This window comes from Octopus bimaculoides, chromosome 11 (assembly GCF_046866305.1).
Source record: "Octopus bimaculoides isolate indiv1 chromosome 11, ASM4686630v1, whole genome shotgun sequence".
Taxonomy (NCBI): domain Eukaryota; kingdom Metazoa; phylum Mollusca; class Cephalopoda; order Octopoda; family Octopodidae; genus Octopus; species Octopus bimaculoides.
Genome location: NC_142938.1, coordinates 68,321,165 through 68,328,047, shown reverse-complemented (window position 1 = coordinate 68,328,047; position 6,883 = coordinate 68,321,165). Strand labels below are relative to the sequence as shown.

Genomic DNA, 6,883 nt, shown 5'->3' with positions numbered 1-6,883 from the left:
GGACGTAAACACACCATCATCGGTTATCAAGCGATGTTGGGGGGACAAATACAGACACCCAAACACCCATATATATACATATACATGTATATACGACGGGCTTCTTTCAGTTTCCGTCTACCAAATCCACTCACAAGGCTTTGGTCGACCCGAGGCTATAGTAGAAGACACTTGCCCAAGGTGCCACGCAGTGGGACTGAACCCGGAACCATGTGGTTGGTAAGCAAACTACTTACCACACAGCCACTCCTACGCCTATTTCATAATATGATATATGTTTAGTTTTAGTTTTAAGATAAGCAGATGTTATGGGATGCATCGTCAATGCTGTTTGTTTCTGGGAACCCAGGAAGTTGAGGCCCTTTCAACATCAGATTCCGTCGACCAGTTGACCCAGCCAAGGTTGGTCAAGTTCCGGCTAGCATCCCAGTAGCAGTAGGTCATCGGTCTGCTCTGTTTATCCAAAGCCATTTAGCGGCCTTATTTGCAGTTTCAGTGAGAAATTGATAACCCCGCTCTTTGCTGAGACAATAACTCCAAGTTCAGTCAATGCTTTCCAGAATGAATAGCCGACAACACCCGACAGTCCGCTGTTGTTGATTTGTTATCTGTAAAAGGCCACCGTATACGTCTCCATGAGCGAAAATAGAATCTGTCAAATGTCGAGGTCACTCACCGACAACAAACAACACACAATCACACAAGTAACATTAGAAACTCTCGGCAGCGACACACACACACACACACACACACACACACACACACACACACACACACACACACACACACACACACATACATATAGGTGTGTATATATTTTCTATATATATATATATATATACATATATATACGCAACATATATGTATATACATAATTGTATGTATGTATGTATGTATGTATGTATGTATGTATATATATATATATATATATATATATATATAGATAGATAGATAGATAGATAGATAGATACACGCACACACTCATAACCGCACGTTGGTTTGGCGATTTTTCCTGATTTTTCCTTCTTTACCGTTGCACTGCTCTCTTTCCGACGAAGAGCTATGCTCGAAACGTTAACGACTCTCTCCTTTCACAGTTTAATAATATACATACACATTAAAGCATTCCTTCGATATTGGTCTACAAAGTGTCTGTATGAGGAGACGCGTCATTCACCTTCTTTTTCAGCCTAGCCTCTTTATCTATGTCATGACGGAAGGTTGTGTGGGTGAATGATGTCATGTGCCAATATCTAAGTATTGCCCATGTTAATTGTAAGTTGACATAAAATTATTCATTCATTTATATTCAACGCTCCTCAGAAATTATATTCGATCGTCGTCAACCTAGCAACGACTTCCTTTAAATACAATGATGTAAGAATTTATACTCCCAAAACGCACTAGGAATTGTATTACATCAAATCTCTTTCAATTCAGAGAGATTTCTGTTTTTTTTTTAGATATGTTAATTAGTACATAATGTAATAACGGTATAAATTCATATGTTGTTTTGCTACGGAAAATCGTTGCTGAGAGACCGAGGAACTTATATTCCGAGAATAGCTTCATCAATACAGTGTAGTAACGCCGTGCGCATGCGTAGTCTCACGCATGCGTGGAATTAAACAACCAAGCGTTCTCGCTCAATTCATTCTCTTTCTCGGTCGGCCAGCCATGAGCATGGACGTGTCAAGCAGTGTCTCCAGCATTCCAACCTGGAGACAGTCTCTTTCTTGCTGGCCAGCAATAGAGCATGGACGTGTTTAGCTGTCACTCTCCATCTTTCGGACTTACACTCGACAGCTCGCTTACATCTACATACCAACGTCCTAACAACTATGCTCACACACACAGAAGCTGTAACAACAAGAGCTAAAGATGTATATATTTACCACCTGAATAAATGTTGTTTAAGTTGATAGTCTGAGGTTCAGCGTTCCGTTATATTCTTTAATTTTATATAGGAAAGTCAGGTATACATCTAATGATGTATAACCAACTTTCCTATAACAGGAAAGAATAGCAGTGCGTTAACTTAGAATTATGTGCATGAAAATATTGGTTTCAAATGTTGGCACAAGGCCAGCAATTTTATGGGGGTTGGGGTAAGACGCTTGCATCGACTTCAGTGCTCCGCTGGTGTTTACTTTAACGACCCAGAATGGATAAAAGGCAAAGTCGACCGCGGCGGAATTTGAATTTAGAGCATAAGGAAGGTCGAAATGGCGGTAAGCATTTTGCCTCGGCGTGCTAACGATTCTGCCTGCTCGTCGCCTTATGAGCATGTAAAAATTAAAAGCGTGTATACATATCGGTGCAAGTACAAGTATGTGGTTAAGCAAACCGCTTTGCAGCCCTGTAGATTCGGATTCAGTCCCACTGCACGGCACATTGAACAAGTATAAACCCGAACCAACCAATGCTTTGTGAATGAATTTGGTAGACGGAAACTGTGTGGAAACCCGTCATGTGGGTATGTGCGTCTATCTTTGTATCCCCCCACCACCACACTTGACAACTGGTGTTGATACGTTTACGTCCCGTAACTTAACGATTTCTGCATAAAGGACCGATGCAATAAGGATTTAAAAAGAAGCACTGGGGTCGATTTGATGGAGTAAAATTGTTCAAGGCGGTGCTGTAGCATGGCCGCAGTCCGAAGACTGGAGCAAAAATTAAAGAAAAACATACATATGAGATTGCTCAAATTATTTAGCGGTAAGTATATAAAATAAAATAATATAATATAGTATAGTATAGGATAGGAGCACTCCGTCGGTTACGACGACGAGAGTCCCAGCTGATACGATCAACGGAACAGCCTGCTCGTGAAATTAACGTGCAAGTGACTGAGCAATCCACCGACACGTGTACCCTTAATGTAGTTCTCAGGGAGATTCAGCGGGACACAGAATGTGACAGAGCTGGCCCTTTTTTGAAGTACAGGTACTACTCATTTTTGCCAGCTGAGTGGATTGGAGCAACGTGAAATAAAGTGTCTTGCTCAAGGACACAACGCGTCGCCGGGAATTGAACTCACGACCTTACGATCGTGAGCCGACTAACTCAAACCCTAACCCTAACCCTAACCCTAACTTGTATTTTAAACTATTCTAGTGCAAATTAAAAAATAATTTTCTTCAAATCTTCAGACAATTCTTTTCCTTTTTGGTACCATTTTAATCACAATGAAGATTTTCACCACGGTACACAAATCAGAATTCCTACAGACGCAATAACAATGACCTGTGCAAAAATGCTACGAGAAATAATTTATTAGAATTGAAATTGTCATCAATATCTGAATTTAGTAAAAAATATTGAATATAACAAATTAATATTTCGTTCATATCTTTGAAAATGTTTTGCATGTATAATATATTTTATTCAGTATAAATTTCGTTTCATTTCCTTCAATATTATCAGAGTAATGGCAATTTTACTAAAATCTTTTAGGGGTGTACAAACTTCTGTGAGATACTGTATATACTCCTTCTTTTCCTCTCTCTCTCTCTCTCTCTCTCTCTCTCTCTCTCTCTCTGAGTCACACATACACTGAGAGGAGGCGGCGAGCTGGCAGAAACGTTAGCACGCCGGGCGAAATGCTAAGCGGTATTTCGTCTGCCGCTACGTTCTGAGTTCAAATTCCGCCGAGGTCGACTTTGCCTTTCATCCTTTCGGGGTCGATTAAATAAGTACCAGTTACGCACTGGGGTCGGTATAATCGACTTAATCCGTTTGTCTGTTCTTGTTTGTCCCCTCTGTGTGTAGCCCCTTGTGGGTAGTAAAGAAATAATACACTGAGAGGAATAATCGAAATAAGTCAACGACATGGACTGAAACAAACCATGTATGTTTGTAGGTGCAGAATGATGTACGCAAAATAGTCTTGACCTTTGCGAAAATTTACAGCATGTTACAGTGAAGAATCAGTCCTCGCTTATAGCTAAACCTGAAAGTGGATTCCGATCAGATCGTTCCACAACAGAGCAGAGAGTTTTAGAGATTCTTAGCGAAGACTATTAGCGGAAGTAAGGGATAAGAATCTGTAAGCGATACTAACTTTCGTAGATTTCAAAATTTGGTTTAACGCAAATTCTAAAGGCGTTTGACGTTCCAAAGAGAATGTAGATACCATTAAAACTCTCTGCAAGGATATAACTCGATACTAGTACCAGATAGAGTCACAGAGATTCGGTGTTTGTTTTTTTTATTGCGAAATTGTTGCAGAAATGTTCCAAGAAGTCGTTTTGGCAGCTTGCCTATTCCTAATAGAATTAGATTAAAACAGCGGTCACCAAACTACGGTCCACGGGCCGGATCCGGCCCGCTGTCGCACTGTACCTTTTGCGTAAGTACCTACAATGAGAGTTCATTTGCCTCTGGTATGGCATCAGTGTTTGGAACAACTTATGTCTGTGAGCAAACATTTTCAAAAATGAAGTATGTAAAGTCAGCACATCGAACGAGGTTGACTGATGGACATTTGAAAGCAATTCTTTTGGTTGGATGCAGCAATTCCAAAGCAAATATTGATGATATCTTAAAAGCTAAACACCAGTTTCACAAATCCTTCTAGCCTTTTTTGCTGCTTAGTTTGTGAGATTCGGATTTGTGCGCACTGAGTGTGAGATATCTATCTAATTGCTAACGTCGCCTTCTTTGATAGCATTTTGGTAAATAAATATGTTGATTGTCTTTTATTTTTTTGTGTATTCACTGTATTGTATTGTATTGAACAAAATGGTTATGCGGTCCACACTCATTATTCTCTCAGTTATCTGGCTCGCTGTGAAAAACGTTTGGTGACCTCTGGATTAAAATATGAGAATGGCGATAACTGATCAATCAAGTGACTTCACACTCACCAAAGGGAACAGACCAAGTCATCCAGCTGAAACAATAGCAGATATAGATTTTATAGATGATATTGCGTTGAAGGCGAACTACTCTTAGTAAGAGTGGAAATTTCAGCTGCACAAATTTGCTTCCACTTGAACACGACACATCAATATTCACCTCCCTTCATCAGTCTCCAATAGAATCATCGCCTCAGAAAGACAAGCTGAAACTAGTAAGCAATTTTTTACTAACCTTTCTTCTCCTCTTTCTACCGCACACCTTATTCAGAACGTCCGAAACGTCATAATTAACTCTTTCCATATCTCTGAACGTCAAACAAATTGATTTTCACTATGAACTAATTCGGTCTTACTTTATCTTATTTTCCCTCTCCCTCCCCCCTCTCTCTCTTTCTTTCTTTCTCTCCCCTCTCTCTCTTTCTCTATATTTCTATCTATATTTATGATGCATACACACATTTATATGTATATATATATATATATATATATATATATATATATATATATATATATATATATATCCTTATCAATCATAGGGCAGCAAAATAAATTTTAGAAATTTAATTTACCACCAGTGGTCCAGCGAGAATAAAAAATTAGTCAATAGACTACATATATATTATTCATTTAAAATATAGAGATGCCTATAATAGGACATCTACCCGCTAGAAAGAGTAGCAAAAAACTCTATACCACAAAAATAGGGATAATTTCGAAAGAGAATGAAAAATAAATAAAAACATTTTTACCAGTCTACACACTCTGTACCATGGTTTCAAACTATTTAGCTAGATAAAATTATATCTAACTCCGGAGCTTTCATATATATATATATATATATATATATATATATATATATATATATATATATATATATATATATATATATATATATACTAGACTAGACTACCCATGACCCGTTGGGTCACCGGGAAAGTCTGAGTTTCCCAGTAACGGAGTTTTGTTTCGTGGGGTTTTTTTCTTTTCTAGGTTATTTCGCAAGCTTACAACGAACGTGACATCGCAATCGCGCGTAAACGGTTCCTTTCCCCAGAAAAGGAAAGATCTGACTGCTATTCAAAGCGAATACAGAGGAGTTTGCAGTTGCCATTTTCAAATCTTCATGGATTGCACGAGGAAGATTATACCGTAAGGAATAAAACTAATGCTGATTTGATTGATCTCATTCACATTGAAAACTTAATGGATAACATTCTTTCCATTTGATGAAGCATCATTTCATTCATGCAGAAAAATTAATCGGCACAATTGTCACAACTGGACACATTAACGTCCAAAAGACTTTGTCCAACACTGTGAAAATGACTCGCTTAAGATTAACGTGTGGATGGATATAAAAAGAAAAAAAACGATACTTTCTGATTATCTGCAAGTTTAAAATAAAAATAAAAAAGATTAGTAAATAAAATATTACATTCGTGAAATAGATTTAATAGTTGATCGTTGGACTTTCGGTATAGCTATCGCTACCTCATGGAGAAGGGGGAAAAGCAAGGAAATGTGTAATTGTCGCCTTTTGTGAAAGTTTTTTATTATTATTATTATTATTGTCCAAAACATTTAATCTTTTAACATTCTTCCTCTCCAATTCCGTGTCTTTTCTAGTAAATTTTTACTGGTACTTTTCTCCATGACGTCGTGATAGCTATTCCGAAAGTCCACCGATCAGCTATTACACCCGTCTCACGAATGTAAGTTTACTTTGTCATCCCGACGAGAAACGCTGTTCTAGCTGGAGAGTTTATTTTATAGGTGAATAAAAATTATTGCAAGGGACATAACTTTGCTACTACAATAGTGGAAAGACTTCAAACGTAAAATTTTAATAATTCTTTCCAGGCTTTTATCAACCAAACAAAAACTGGAAATTAAATTAATATTTCATTATATTCTTGCCTTAATTTTGTGATTTGATTATTTCTTGTGTGTTTTTTTTCTAATAGAATATGATACAAAATTACAGAATTGTATAAGTTGTTCCCCTTAGAATCATTGAG

At 37.7% G+C, this 6,883-nt stretch overlaps 1 long non-coding RNA gene across 1 annotated transcript; it reads left to right on the top strand.

The window, feature by feature from the left end:
* The first annotated feature begins 967 nt into the window (after positions 1-967).
* LOC106880960 (uncharacterized) lies at positions 968-6,483 on the top strand. The gene is made up of 3 exons (XR_001410796.3): positions 968-2,721; positions 4,781-5,077; positions 5,856-6,483. It is a non-coding gene; the product is annotated as an uncharacterized LOC106880960 (long non-coding RNA).
* The last annotated feature ends 400 nt before the right edge of the window (positions 6,484-6,883 follow it).